A 16,425-nucleotide genomic window follows, 5' to 3' on the forward strand; every position below is an offset into this window, starting at 1 on the left:
TCTTTTTTGTGGTGAGATTGTGGTAATATATATGTCCTTATCCGTTTTATTATTTATTAATCATTTGTTTAAATTCTAATGCAATATCAGTATATTTTCTGGCCCTATCCATTCGGGACGTGATCTGTATGACCGTTTCTGGGAAACTTAGTAGGAGCCAAGTTAATGGTGTTACCATGCCTTAATTGTATATCACCTATTACTAGGTGTAGGAAGGTGGAATCTGACTATGGTTGCCCCCAACTTTTTGCCTGGTATTTGAGTGGTTTTTGACTAGTCTGGCTAGGATCCTGCTATTCAGGACCCCAGCCTATCTGCTTTCTCGCTAAAACTAATGTGAAGTACCCTAGGTACAAACTAATTGGATGCTGAGGATGCCCTGACAGTCCCTTGTAGATGGTACCCTAGGTACCCAGGGCATGGGTCCCTCAGTAGGCCTACCAGGGCTGCAGCACTTATTGTGCCACCCTGGGATAGCCATACAAACTGACACCACCAGACCACTACTGTAGTCTGGGTAAGGTGGTGCTAGCACCCCTTGCATGGATATAGGTACCCTATATCCCACCCCATTACAACACATGTACTCTCATAGGTCACCCCTATAGCAGGCCTTGGTAATCCTACAAGGCAGGGTGCTGAGGTATGTGTGAGGGGGGACCCCTACATGAGTAGGGCCTCTCTGCAACCCTCGTAAAATCATTGCTGGGTTGTTTGTAGTGTAGCCATACCATATACTCTTAACCGCATTATAAGTCTATCGCGATAGCGTGATAACTTGAGAATGGCTACACAGAACCATATCGTGTTTGGTGTCAAACATGTAGGAATCATACCCCCAGTCCAGTCATGGGCATGAGGGTACGGTTCCCCCCTGCTAGAGGGGCGATATGGGAAAAGCGGTAGATTTCGGACACCAATTTAAAAGTGCTCAAGTAACACAAAATGGCTACTGCCCGCCACCTACACGACCCTGGCTGGCTGTTGCTGGGGAAAACCCCAGCCTCACCAGCTGGACAATAGGGCTCCTGTGGCAGGGAGGTGCTAGCATCTCCCCAGACAGGATAATGTGGATTGGAACAGGGTGGGTGCATCAAATGTCCTTTCAGAGTTGCACGTAGGCAGCTGCAGAAGCCTCATTCTGCATACACTGCTTGGAACCGGTTCAGGGGCATCCTGCCCCTCGCCCAGTCGGGAAACACACAAAGGGAAGGATGTAGCCACCCTTTCCCGCCTCACCTCTCATTGGTGGACACTACTCTCGACACTCCCCTAATCTGGGGGATAAAGGTGAATAACGTGGCCCCAGAGCCTCAGATTATTCTTGAACTTTACAGTCTTGACCTTCAAATTGCTGCTGCCCAGCTGACGGAAGAAATCTCCCTTGGGATAAAGGAGTTATCCCCCTGCTTTGCAGGCACCTGAAACACTGCAAGTGACCCGGTTGGAACTTCGCTGCTCTCACGAACTTCGACGACTTCCAGAAACCTTGAGGTGGGTTTCCAGTGCATCCCAGAGGCCAGTGAGTGTGCTCAACGAGTTTGGGCACCGTGGACCGCGTGGGTGCCGAGATCCCAAATACCCCAGGACACCGGCCACCTCTTGCGTAGCACACGACCCTGACCAGTGGGGAAGTTGTGCTTTGGCCCGTTTTTGAGCCAACCACTCTACAGCAATTGTGCCAAAGACCAGCATCCTAGCCCCCTCCGGTGGCCCGTGGGTGCCCTTTTACGCACTCCAAATTGCCGCCTCCCGCGGTCCCTTGTCTCTCGACTTGTGGGCCCTAGCGGAGGTCTATCTCTACAATCAAGAGTTCCCCTGGTTGCTCCAGGTCTGCTCTATAGTCTCCTTGAAGGAGACCTCTCCCAGACCTCGTGGGTCTGCACTGTAGTAGATTTGTTCATTCTTCGTGGGTTGCGGTTGCCAAGGCTTAGTGGATCCAATCCAGACACTAACACTGCAGCGACCCTCATCCAATGTGGGACAGTCGCCCTCCTGAAGCTGGCCTTCCTTGAAGCTTCCCGGAGCCCGTGGCTGCAGATCCAAGCTACACCACTTTCCACCTGAAGCACCCGATATCGAAGGGCTCTTTGCTTTGAGCCTCCTGGTCACTTTGCCGTGACCCAGACTCTGTCCCCTCTGCTTTCAGGTTCTTCTCTATAATCTTCACATCTTTGATCTTCACGGCATCATCGACGCTTTTGGCTAACAGAACTTTTGACTATTTTCCCATTGAAAATCAGCCCGCGACCCGACAGCAGAAACGACCTATGCACCCGGCTTCCCTGGGGCAGGTAACAGTGGTACCTCGGTACTCTCGGGGTAGTGGGCTCTTCAAAAGCTTAAGTCTAAAGTTTTAACTTTGTACTCCTACTAGAAGTATTTTTAAACTGTTTATTTCCAACCGCGACATTTTCCAATAGGCTGTAATAGAGATCCCGATAGCAGCTACTTGCACTGCACGCGCCTCCCGTGGGTCCCCTTCCTCATAACCTGGGGTGGATTCTTAAGGGGCCAGCGATCCTGAATGCCCTAGGCATTGCCTGTAGAATTGTCGTGGTTCTTATACCACTTTTTTAGTATATGGTTTGGTCCCCCTCTGGGGCCCAATGTTAATAGTGCTATTTATTTTGTCTATCAATGCTTGTTTGATATTGTAACTTTGCCACAGCTTCATAGAGAGACTGTGGGATTCTGTCTAGAATAAATACATATATTTTATATATATACCTGTGTGGGCTACTCTTTCATTTGGTTATTCAAGAGGTTATTATGGTAAAACAATAAGCTTAACACTCCTTCAAGACTTAGCCTGAAGGCTGCTCTCCACAGCTACCACTAGGATAGCTTTCTTTAAAGGTTGTCTTAAACCTATCATCAATAAGAGTCGAATTGGACTGGTGCAAGGTGTCCCTATAACTAGGAGACAGCATATGCCAGGCCAACTTCTCACATTGGTGTGCAGCGGTTGGATTCAAGCTTGCCATTGTTTTACCAGATAACAAATTGAATTTCTAAAGTGAAAGCCACTTGGTACCAAAGGTACATATAAATTCAAGCTTAGAATACAATAAGTTCTACTGAACTTAGGAGTTGTGTGTAGAGGGTTTAGCACACCTTGACTACAACTCAAGAAAGGGTTCAGTAGGCCACACTTAGTGGAGGTAGATACACCACTATCACTACACTAGAAATGTCTTTAGGTTCAGGTGCCCATAAGGCTCTGGAAGGACCCCAAAGGGTCCCAGTCAACAAATATGATCATCTCTCCTTTGCTGATCTCAGGGAGATGTGCACCTTTAGGAAACTTAAGACAAACAAAGGTGCCAATACCCAACGTCTCAGGGAAATCCTGCTCATAGCAGACTTTAAGCAGACTTTAGGGTCTGATGGGGTAGACAGGTTGGGTGGGCACCCTTCAGAAGAGGACCCTCCTAGAGAGGACTCTGATGAGGACCAGGAAGAGGATGAAGATCCTGACCTGGAAGAACCAGACCACTCTCAAAATGGAGGTAATGGGATGGAGGCACTCCCTCCATCCCAAAAGGGAGAGTGGTGGATCCAAGAAGGAACAGATCCCCCTCAGTAGGATCCAACCATTCTAGGAGATCCAAAAGGACCTCTGCCTCTCCTCAGAGGAGAGAATCCTCCCAAGAGAGGAAATGCAGATTGCTCCAGTTTGAGCAGGCAAAGCTACAACTCAGGAGAGAGCAGTTAGCATTGGACAGGGGGTCCCTGGAGCTTCAGAAAGCTTCAAGAAAGTGGGGTCTAGAGACCCCTGGTGGCAGTGATGAAACCCCTAGAGTTAGAGAGAAAGTCCCTGACAATAGGAACCTCCACAAGATTGTGCCCCCCTTTAAGACAGGGGATGATATCCACAAATGGATCTCTGCTCTTGAGAGGGCCTGTAAAGTACAAAGGGTCCCAGTAGAGCAGTGGGCAGCAATCCTGTGGCTCTCCTTTGCAGACAAAGGTAGAGACAAGCTCCTCTCTGTAAGAGAAGAGGATGCAGATGATTACTATATCTTGAGAGATGCTTTAATAGATGGGTTTGGCTTAACCACTGATCAATACAGACTTAAGTTCAGAGACACCCAAAAAGCACAGGATCAAGATTGGGTAGACTTTGTTGATTGTGCTACCAAGGCATTGGAAGGTTGGTTAAATGGCAGTAAGGTAAATAATTATCAAGGATTGTATAATCTCATAATGAGGGAGCAGATTCTTAATAATTGTCAAAACCAACTCTTACACCAGCACCTGGTGGACTCTGATCTGACCTCTCCCCAAGAATTGGGAAAGAAGGCAGATAAATGGGTCAGAACCAGGATCAGGCCCAAGAACCAAGGTGGTGACCAGAAGAAAGATTCTACCAAGCCCAAAGAGAAAGGTGGGGAAAATAAAGCAGAAAAGTCCCCTGAAGGGCCCCAAAAACCCAGTGCTGGGGGTGGGTCCCAAAATCCTTCCTCTTCTAACAAGAAGCCATATTGCCATGTGTGTAAGCAACCTGGCCACTGGAAAACTGACTCCAGTTGTCCAAAGAATGGCAATAAAGAAAATGTTCCTCCAGTTGCAGCTCCAACACCTCCTGTTGCTACTAGTAGTAATCCCCCAGGTGGTGGGAGTGCACCCAATAACTTAGTTGGGTTTTCTTGGGGAACTCAGGTGGACTCTGGCCTAACCAGGTCCCCTACACAAGCAACTCTAGTCTGTGATGGTGGCATGGGGTTTGCCAACTTTACCATGAGTCCCAGTATCCCGGGCAGGTACAGACAAGAGCCCATGATCAAAAGTCAGAAGGCTGTGGCCTACAAGGACACAGGGGCTAGTGTCACCATGGTGACCAAAAGACTAGTGCCCCTAGAACAGCTTTTACCTGGGATTAGCTACCAGGTGACCAACGTTGATGGAGTTAGGACAGACCATCCCATGGCAGTAGTAAATCTCAGCTGGGGAGGGGTCACTGGCCCAAAGAGAGTGGTAGTGTCCCCAACCTTGCCTGTAGATTGTCTACTGGGGAATGATCTGGAAATCTCAGCCTGGGCTGAGGTAGATCACAAGGCCCATTTGAAAATGGTAGGAATCCCTGAGAGAGTGGATGAGACCCTGAGGGCCTCACCCCACCCCAGGAGAAAATAAAGGGAGTGAAGCCTGAAACTATGGATCACTCCACACAAACAGAGAGCATAGGGGGTGAGGAACAGCCCTCCCCCCACCAGACTAAAGGTAAGGGTCAGGTTTCTCAGGGACAGATCCTGCCCCTTGTGAAGTAACTGCCCCAGAAGTGGACAGGCCTGGCCTGCCCACCTCTCTGATGGCAGGGGATCCTTCCAAGGTGGTACCCAGTCTGGAGCAGGTATCCTGCCCCTCTCTACCCTGCCTCAGTCAGCCCAGGACTGCAGAGGTCAGGGAGGTCAGTGGACCCTTAATGGGCCCCTGTCCAGAGGAACCCCCTCATCAGCAGATTAGGGACACCCAGCAGAGTAGTTTCAGCCAGGTGAATATTCCTCTACAAACTGAGGGATCCCCCTTACCCCTAGGTATAGGTACCCCTCAAATGGATGATGTTGAGCTCAGGGAAACCTGGGGCACAGTTGCCCCAAACCTTCCAGTGCCCTCCACTATTCCAACCAAAGGGATCCAACCCCCAGCTGTAGGCAGCCAGAGGTTGACCCTTAGGGCCAGATATGACACAGTCATGGGCAGAAAGGCTTCCATAGTGACCAGTGACCTGAGGAGGTTGAGACCAACCCAAATAGGGCCTCAGTTCCAGACTCAGACACCCCACCAGCCCACCTCTGTGCCAAAAACCAATACAGGTAATTCCCCTAGACTTTGGAGAAACTCTAGAACCCCTTGGGGTAGGATTTCCCAAGTGGACCATGAGACAGGGAGCAACCATGCTAGTGCAGGTTCTTTCTTATATGGCCACTCAGGAAATAAAGGCTTATCTGGATAAGGCTAGCCTTATCTCCTTTCGTTTTGGGGGGGGGGGGGGTTATGTAGGAAGGTGGAATCTGACTAATGGTTGCCCCCAACTTTTTGCCTGGTATTTGAGTGGTTTTTGACTAGTCTGGCTGGGATCCTGCTATCCAGGACCCCAGCCTATCTGCTTTCTCCCTAAAACTAATGTGAAGTACCCTAGGTACAAACTAATTGGATGCTGAGGATGCCCTGACAGTCCCTTGTAGATGGTACCCTAGGTACCCAGGGCATGGGTCCCTCAGTAGGCCTACCAGGGCTGCAGCACTTATTGTGCCACCCTGGGACAGCCATACAAACTGACACCACCAGACCACTACTGTAGTCTGGATAAGGTGGTGCTAGCACCCCTTGCAGGGATATAGGTAACCTATTACCCACCCCCTTACAACACATATACTCTCATAGGTCACCCCTATAGCAGGCCTTGGTAATCCTACAAGGCAGGGTGCTGAGGTATGTGTGAGGGGGGACCCCTACATGAGTAGGGCCTCTCTGCAACCCTCGTAAAATCATTGCTGGGTTGTTTGTAGTGTAGCCATACCATATACTCTTAACCGCATTATAAGTCTATCGCGATAGCGTGATAACTTGAGAATGGCTACACAGAACCATATCGTGTTTGGTGTCAAACATGTAGGAATCATACCCCCAGTCCAGTCATGGGCATGAGGGTACGATCCCCCCCTGCTAGAGGGGGGATATGAGAAAAGCGGTAGATTTCGAACACCAATTTAAAAGTGCACAAGTAACACAAAATGGCTACTGCCCGCCACCTACACGACCCTGGCTGGCTGTTGCTGGGGAAAACCCCAGCCTCGCCAGCTGGACAATAGGGCTCCTGTGGCAGGGAGGTTCTAGCCTCTCCCCAGACAGGATAATGTGGATTGGAACAGGGTGGGTGCACCAAATGTCCTTTCAGAGTTGCACGTAGGGAGCTGCAGAAGCCTCATTCTGCATACACCGCTTGGAACCGGTTCAGGGGCATCCTGCCCCTCGCCCAGGCGGGAAACACACAAAGGGGAGAGGGTGTAGCCACCCTTTCCCGCCTCACCTCTCATTGGTGGACTCTACTCTGGACACTCCCCTAATCTGGGGATAAAGGTGAATAACGTGGCCCGAGCCTCAGATTAATCTTGAACTTTACAGTCTTGACCTTCGACTTGCTGCTGCCCAGCTGACGGAAGAAATCTCCCTTGGGATGAAGGAGTTATCCCCCTGCTTGGCAGGCACCTGAAACACTGCAAGTGACCCGGTTGGAACTTCACTGCTCTCACGAACTTCGACGACTTCCAGAAACCTTGAGGTGGGTTTCCAGCGCATCCCAGAGGCCAGTGAGTGTGCTCAACGAGTTTGGGCACCGTGGACCGTGTGTGTGCCGAGATCCCCAATACCCCAGGACACCGGCCACCTCTTGCGTAGCACACGACCCTGACCAGTGGGGAAGTTGTGCTTTGGCCCGTTTTTGAGCCAACCATTCTACAGCAATAGTGCCAAAGACCAGCACCCTAGCCCCCTCCAGTGGCCCGTGGGTGCCCTTTTACGCACTCCAAATTGCCACCTCCCGCGGTCCCTTGTCTCTCGACTTGTGGGCCCTAGCGGAGGTCTATCTCTACAATCAAGAGTTCCTCTGGTTGCTCCAGGCCTGCTCTACAGTCTCCTTGAAGGAGACCTCTCCCAGACCTCGTGGGTCTGCACTGTAGCAGATTTGTTCATTCTACGTGGGTTGCGGTTGCCAAGGCTTAGTGGATCCAATCCAGACACTAACACCGCAGCGACCCTCATCCGACGTGGGACAGTCGCCTTCCTGAAGCTGGCCTTCCTTGAAGCCTCCCGGAGCCCGTGGCTGCAGATCCAAGCTACACCACTTTCCACCTGAAGCACCCGACATCGAAGGGCTCTTTGTTTTGAGCCTCCTGGTCACTTTGCCGTGACCCAGACTCTGTCCCCTCTGCTTTCAGGTTCTTCTCTACAATCTTCACATCTTTGATCTTCACGGCATCATCGACGCTTTTGGCTAGCAGAACTTTTGACTATTTTCCCATTGAAAATCAGCCCGCGACCCGACAACAGAAACGACCTATGCACCCGGCTTCCCTGGGGCAGGTAACAGTGGTACCTCGGTACTCTCGTGGTAGTGGGCTCTTCAAAAGCTTAAGTCTAAAGTTTTAACTTTGTACTCCTGCTAGAAGTATTTTTAAACTGTTTATTTCCAACCGCGACATTCTCCATAGGCTGTAATAGAGATCCCGATAGCAGCTACTTGCACTGCACGCGCCTCCCGTGGGTCCCCTTCCTCATAACCTGGGGTGGATTCTTAAGGGGACAGCGATCCTGAATGCCCTAGGCATTGCCTGTAGAATTGTCGTGGTTCTTATACCACTTTTTTAGTATATGGGGCCCAATGTTAATAGTGCTATTTATTGTGTCTATCAATGCTTGTTTGATATTGTAACTTTGCCACAGCTTCATAAAGAGACTGTGGGATTCTGTCTAGAATAAATACATATATTTTATATATATACCTGTGTGGGCTACTCTTTCATTTGGTTATTCAAGAGGTTATTATGGTAAAACAATAAGCTTAACACTCCTTCAAGACTTAGCCTGAAGGCTGCTCTCCACAGCTACCACTAGGATAGCTTTCTTTAAAGGTTGTCTTAAACCTATCATCAATAAGAGTCGAATTGGACTGGTGCAAGGTGTCCCTATAACTAGGAGACAGCATATGCCAGGCCAACTTCTCACACTAGGTATTCTCAAATGTTTTTCATGTGAGGACTTTATGAGTGGCATTTATGCACGAGATGGTAATCTTTTGGAAGTGATATGAGTTTACAAACACAATAGCTATGAAAATGAGGTTACCATGCCAATTTGAACTGTAAGCTATTTTACTCTAATTTTTTTTAGGTATTCATTGCTGAACCTACATATATATACGTACACGTTTGTGTTCTAAATCTGTACAATTTGATGGTGAGATTTTATTATTACTTATGTAAGCTTTTTCCTTTTAGTAATGCACAAAACTAGGGATAGATATGTTGGTCCTCCTATGATTGATTTATATTTGGTGTTCTTTGTCGGTGTTTTCCCTATGTGGTTTCCCCCTTTTCCGCAAAATTTTGCTTTTTTCTATCCTCCTTTTTTTCTCTTTCCTCTTTTCTAATTGTATATATAACAACTAGCTAATATGGATGTTTTTTTAGTAATTATCCAATTGTCAAGAAGATTGACAATATTGATTTATATTTTTTTGTGTGATCTGTCACTTTTAATTAGGATTTTAGATTGTCTTGAATTATACATTTTGTGACATGTCTTTTTGATTTTGTGTGTTTTTTAACCGTGAAGTCATCTATGTATTGTATGTCCAGGGTTATTGTTCTGTACAGGAGTCAAAATGTTTATATGTGTTTAACCTTATTTGTATGTTACCCTTGTGATCTTATATATGGTGTCTTATGTTGTTTCCAGCCCTGATGAAGTTCCATCAATTGGAACGAAATGCGTTGGCTGTTGTCCTGTGTATATCTACCAATAATTGAACATGAATAAAGGATTTTCTAGAAAAATAATGACCTTTTCGGATGTGTAACTTCATTCCTGGTGCCGCCTCTACTTTTCTTCAAAAGTTTACTCCTGGTTTTTCCAGTAAGACCTTTCTGCAGCAGGTCTTGGAGACGCTTGGCACGGGACTCTTTGACTTGTGGGACATTGGTATTGATGTGCTCAACATTAGTCGGCTGTGGGGACCCCTTTTTTTGTCTAGCTTTCTTGTCTATGTTGGTGACCTTGAAGAATTGTTTTTCTGAGCAGTCGGATTCCTCCATCCCTTTAACCAGTCCCAAGCTTCCTACGGGGTAAGAAAGAACCAGGATTTCCCCTCTGCCAACACACGCAGCTTAGCTAGAAAAAGCATTGCGTATTTCAAGTTTTTATCTCGGAGTGCACGTTTCACCTCCAGAAACTCTTGTACCTTTTGCGTGAAATCCGGAAAGAACGTGTTTTTTAACCTGAGTGGGGGTGGAGGGGGGGGGGGGTGGCAGAGCGTGCAGTTTGAGGATAATGTCTCTGTCCCAGTAATTGAAAATTGTCGCCCGGATGGGACGTGGGGGAGCACCTGGCCGGTGCGCTTTGAAAAAGGAGCAGATGGGGGGGGCGGGGGGAGAGCAACAGCATGTCACTTTTTTTTGTGCATATTTATATAGCGCAAACTCGACCCGAAGGTACTGGAGCGCTTTATATGAGCACCGTATTTACATTACACATTCAGGCACAGGGAGATTAAGTGATTTGCCCAGAATCACAGGATGGGGACGCAACCCCGAGGCTCGAACCCTGGTTTCCAGCACCACAGTCGGCAGTCTAGCTGACGGACCACATCCTCTCCCTATGTCATTGCTCTGGCCCCCAGGCAGACAGGTTATTGAGGATGAAAAGCGGGAGAGTGCAGCACGCAGAAAGGACGAAATGGGGGGTGGGGCGGGGGGATAACACCTCACCCCCTTGAGCGATGCATTAACTTGGTGCTGATATGGCGCTGTGCCCCACTTGCCTCCGGTCGTCACATCACCGATTCCCAGGCCGCGTAATCCCTGTGGCCGGAGTCTGTATCAGGGGCGGCCGCAGGAACTCCTCGTCTGCCACTGAAGGAAACAGGCCCCACCAACCGCGCCTCAGGTGGGCGGGACGGCCAGGGAGAGATCGCGGACTCAATCCGAGGATCACACCACAGGGAGCAGAGGCCCCGCTCACCTCCGCCGTCACCAGACTTTCGTGGCAGTCGCTGCGCAGACCCGCCCTTGGTGCCGGCTCCGTCCAGGGACGTCGGAGTTCCACCAAACTCGTCAAAATCACCAGCGCGGGTTAAGGAGCTCGGAACCGCTGATTAGACTGGGCTGATATGGATATAAGAGCGGATAATGGGGGATTCAGTCCGCCGGGAGACGGAGCTCTAGCCCGTTGAGGACATCTGGAGTGTTTGCTGGCCACGCCCCCCCTACATTTGACATATTTAATCGGCACAGCTTTGGAAAAAGACATGAATTTAGTCTGCGCGGAGGAAAGTCTTTTCACAACAACCCATTGCCCTATATGCCAATCACGTTGCCTTGCTCCCCACTTGTTGTCATACCAATTTTTATATTTACTTTATCTTTCACTTTAATTCTGTCAACCCAGACAGGATATCCACCATTAAGACAACTTGGTGTTAGTTTTGAATCAGGATTCCTTCTTTTCAAAGAAACAGAAGAGGATATACCAGACACAGCATTAGGGGTTGTATGGTAAGACCACAACATGTTCTTCACAGATCTGTCCATGGATTCCCCCATAGTATAGACTAATTGTATGGTCTAGTTTACCATTTTATTAACCCTCTTTGCTAGCCCATTAGCTTTTAGACAATAGAGTAGGGCCTTAATGTGACTATTAGACAATTATTTAAAGAACTGTGCCATTTCTTCAAAGGCTAACTGTACACCATTATCCGCGACTATGGTACTGGGAACACCTTCATTAGAAAATGTGTCCAACTATGAATAGGGATCTATTTTGGTTGCCTCTTACCTCCTATTTGGACTGCATTGTTTTAAAAAATACTCTGCGTATAACTTCTGAAAATGTCAAACCCCCTTGAAATTTTTTTTGTCTCTCTTCTTTATTATCCACCCTGTTAAGCTAATGTATATATTGTTATACTCAGATGTATTTATTTATTTATTTATTTATTTATTGGTTTATATAGCGCTAGAATCGACTCCAATGGAGTATCTCTGCGCTTTTCGGTAATCGGTAAACCAAGGACAAGATGATGGGGAGGCTAGATCTCATTCTTAAACAGCACAGTTTTAAGGAGTTTCCTGTAGGTAAGATGTTCCTTGCATTGTCTTAATGATAAAGGAAGTTTATTCCACAATGTGGGGCCAGTAATAGATAAAGCTTTATTCTCATGTCGGGCTTTTTTTGCACGAGGGATCACCAAGAGGAGGTTATTACTAGATCTTAGTGATCGGAGCGGAATGTAGGGAACAAATTTATTTTGTAAATAGACGGGCCCTTGACCATTTATGCATTTGTGGATAAGGCAACATATCTTAAATTTTATCCTCTGACGGATCGACAGCCAGTGTAGCTGATCCAGGAGGGGTTTGGAAGCAGTTCTGGGGGGGACATTAAGGACCAGGCGAGCTGCCGTGTTCTGAATGACCTGCAGTTTATTCAAAACACTTTCGTTGGCAGAAAGAAGCAGGCCATTGCAGTAGTCAATCCTACTTAAAACCAAGGTCTGGACCAAGGTTCTCTTACAGGAATCTGGCAAGAGGGGAAAGATTTTCCGTAACAAACTAATAGTGTAAAAGCAGATTCCTGAAGTGTAGTTGACATGTTGTTTGAAAAGCAAGTCCTGATCCAGACGAATCCCAAGGTTCTTCACAACCTGTTTAGGTTCAGGAACAATTCCCAGATCAGGCGGCCACCAGTCAGGGGTCCACAACATTTTTGCCTCACCAAACAACATTACTTCCGTTTTACTGACATTACACTGGAGAAAGTTGGAAGACATCCAGCGAGCCACTGCCTTCATGCCAGCAGAAAAGGAATTCTTCATCTCAGCGGAGAGGGTTTTGAAAGGAAAGAGAAGCTGGGTGTCATCAGCGTACGACACTGGAATGAAACCATATCTTCTCATCAATCTAGCCAATGGTGCTACATATATATTAAAAAGGGTTGGGCTCAAACAGGAGCCCTGGGGCACCCCCTTAGAAATCTCAATCTCCGCTGAGCGGTAGGAGTCCATAATAACCCTCTGGGAACGATTAAGGAGAAAGCTTTCCAGCCATTCGATGGCCCTATCCTTGATGCCAGCGTTCGATAACCGTTCAATAAGAATGGTATGTGAGACGGTATCGAACGCTGCTGAAAGATCTAAGAGCACAAGGATTACTGAAAAGCCCCTGTCCTGATACATCTGTAGGTCATCTGTGACAGACAGAAGAGTAGACTCCGTACTGTGTTTGGGCCTAAACCCTGACTGAGAATAGTCCAAAGCCCCCACAAGTTCGATGTAATTGGACAAGTGGTGATTGACATGTTTCTCAGCCAGTTTCCCTAAGAATTCTATTTACTTATTAATTTACAGTGTTTTATCTAGTATAATTCTCTGTTTTCTTTCTTCATATTACAGCATTAGTTTTTCCTTTCTTTCCCCTTCTCTCCCTTCTCCTGTTCCTCCTTCCCCTTTTCTCCCCCTCTTTACCTTATATAAACCCCACAAATTGGTTTTACTCTTTTTTTCGAGGCATCAGCTAATTTCTTTTTAGGTCTTGCCTGACCCAGCGCATGCGCTGTTCTGGCGAGACATTTAGCAGGTGGGTTTTGAAAGTGCTACCCACATTTTTGTGCTGGCGACAAGCTAGAGTGCACGATGGCGTGCACGCGCACAGCTGCTCGCCGCATTCCCCCCTCCCTTCTCGCCCAGCCATCTGCCTTTCCTGCACCAGCCTTCAGCACCATCTCCGCCCCGCCCTCTGCTGCTGCGCGCGCCCCTCCCTCACGTGCTTTAGCGCGTCATCGCGATCACTTTCGCTTTCAGAGTGATCGCAATGACTTTCGCTTTTACGGCCGATGCTTGTTCATACTCTTTATAGTCCAGGACCCAATATCTACTAAAGTCATGTTTTTTTCAACACGAACATCGTCAATAACGTTGTAGAACTACTGACTGATATGTTTCAGCGCCTACTATTGCGTGGGAGACCTTGCTCGCTATGCTATATCGTATTGTGTCCTCAATGACGAAAATACCATTGAACCTGTCAAAGCATTCGTTGCACTCTGACTGGAACAAACATTTTTGGAACACTTACTGCTCCCAACAACAGTCTACTTGTTGCTACAGCTGCAGTGGTGACACTGCTGAAACTCCATAGCTACCCTGGGCATCTATACCATGTCTGAGTGCTCCAGACAGCCCGAGTTTTCAGTCAATGGCATTATGCATACTGGGATGTTGCAGTACATACTATCAAAGTCAAAAGCGAAACGTAAAACCCACAAATATAATGGGTGTAAGTTAAAAAGGCAGCGCGTCCGAATGCGTCCAAGCAGCAATAAGTCATTTGGCATGTATGCAGACGTCTCAATAACGACCTGACAGCTTGACTCAACCTCCGTGTACAAGGAAGGAAGGACCTTCGAGAACAATACTGTCCGCGATACCTCTGCAATCTTCCGGATGTTGTCCGCAACCACTCGTACTCCCGTGGCCTCCCTGCACGCTCTTAGCTCAAGCCCACCTCGCACCTACTGCGACCCTTCCTATGTTTCATTGCCTGGTTCTCTTCCTTGCTTAAACACGATTCGTCCACACACGCGATGTGCCTCTGTTACCTGCATGGTCCCGCATCCCCCATACCTCACCGGCGCTTACCTCCAGTTTACACCGATCTGTTATCTGAAGCCTGCTGTTCTGTGCGACACTAGGACAACCTCACATCATGAGTCAAGTGCTCCAATCATGTACATGTGAGAAGAATTAGAGGGAAGGGATACCATAGTGAGCAGAACATCGACTAGAAAGCTTTCTGACGTAACTTCCGGCTTCCGTAACAGGTGTGATAGGCTGTTTCCGTGGTAACTGGCGCGTGAGGTGGCGTTTTCCGACTCGGCGAAAAACACAAACGGTCGATGCTTACGTCTCTCGCCTTTCAGTCTTAGGGTATAATTGGAAACAGTACCCATGATGATAGGGAGTAACAGTGCTCGGGTCAAGGGTAGGCGCGGGTAGTCGCTGTCTTGTGGTTAGTGAAAGGAAACAACACAACTTCGATTCCGTCTGGATTCTTCAATAACTTCACCCACGGTATGGAGCGACTCTGGACAGAAGGTCGAACCGCAACTGCTACTGCGCATTGAACTTTCTCTCCAAAATCCCCCCCATGCACGTGAAAGCACCACTTCCCACATTATACATATAGTACAACACCTCCCGCCTTACACAACATAAACAATAGCAAAACACCCTCATCACATTCGAAATATATGTGCATGTACATCCGCAAATACAAATAATTGTTCAAAACGCAGATAATATAACCTATAAACTTCATCACCAATACTTGTCTCCCCCTCTATTTACGAGAGAAACCTTATAGACAGAAGGAAAAACAGAGGAAACCAGCATTGGCATAGCCAATAGGTCTCGCTTTTGGGACCTTATAAGTGTTTAGCCATGCAACAGTTGATGTTGTTGCATCAAGGATATTGTGCTGCATAACTAAATACTTATAAGGTCCCAAAAGCGAGACCTATTGGCTATGCCAATGATTGTTTTTGTTCTTGTTGATATTGTTGTATTTGAATTCTTATACTTATTGATGTTGTCTTTATTTATTCCAAATTGCTAATAAAGCTTTTCAAACACAAGAAAATGTGTCTAACAAAAACTCTGTCAGGGTGGAGGTGTTAATATTGTTTACTGATTTGGTGGTGACCCAATGAGAATGCTAGTCTACCATTACAAACATGTATTTGTTGTTTACCCTGGGTAGATTTATTGGACCTATGATATCCGAGCCCACCTTATACCACGGTTTAGGGACCCTTCCATAGGACTTTGGATGTGTCACTAGAGCTACATGCAACACAGTCCCCACATTTATTCTCCACAATAGAATACATACAGGGGAACCAGTAATCGTTCCTGATTTTGCTCTTGGTCATATTCCTATGCAAATGACCTTCATGGGCAATCTCAAGAATGTGGTCTTGTCTACTATCTGGTGGCACAATTTTGTTGCCCATAATTGACAACTCATCTTTCACATTCCAATATGGGTGAAGATTCTCTGGTAAATTATTTACATTTGTCAGGCCAACCATTAATGATCTTGTCCTTGACTGAAGCTAAAGTCCCATCATACTCGTCACTTTGTTCCCATTCTTCCTTAGCCATTGCAGGGACTTCTGTGAAAAGAATAGCTTCTTCTGGAGGGCAGATACCCTGAACCTCTCCTTCCGCAGGCATATGGGACAAACAATCGGCTACTTGGGTTCTTGTCCTAGGAACATATTGTATTCTAAAGTTGTATCCTTGCGATCCGAATATGCTAGGTGTAGCCCTCTCAATGCTTTTAGTGGAGACATGGGAATGAAAGGTTTTATGATCTGTTTTAAGATTGGAAGGTAAACTCCACAGGTAGAGCTTAGAATGGTTTATGGCCAATGCTTATTTTTAGATGGTGGATTAGTAGAATTCAGTGTCCTTGATGCAAAGACGTTTACATTTTTTCTTACCATCAATTATTTGGGTTAAGGAGCCTCCTAGTCCCTTTTGACTAGCATCAGTATTTAGCACAGTATTTAATTTAACATCAAAGTTTCCAAAGCATGGGCCATTAACAATAGCTTCTTTGACTTTATTGAAGGTGGTTTGTC

This window comes from Triturus cristatus, chromosome 3_2 (genome assembly GCF_964204655.1).
Source record: "Triturus cristatus chromosome 3_2, aTriCri1.1, whole genome shotgun sequence".
Classification (NCBI taxonomy): Eukaryota; Metazoa; Chordata; class Amphibia; order Caudata; family Salamandridae; genus Triturus; species Triturus cristatus.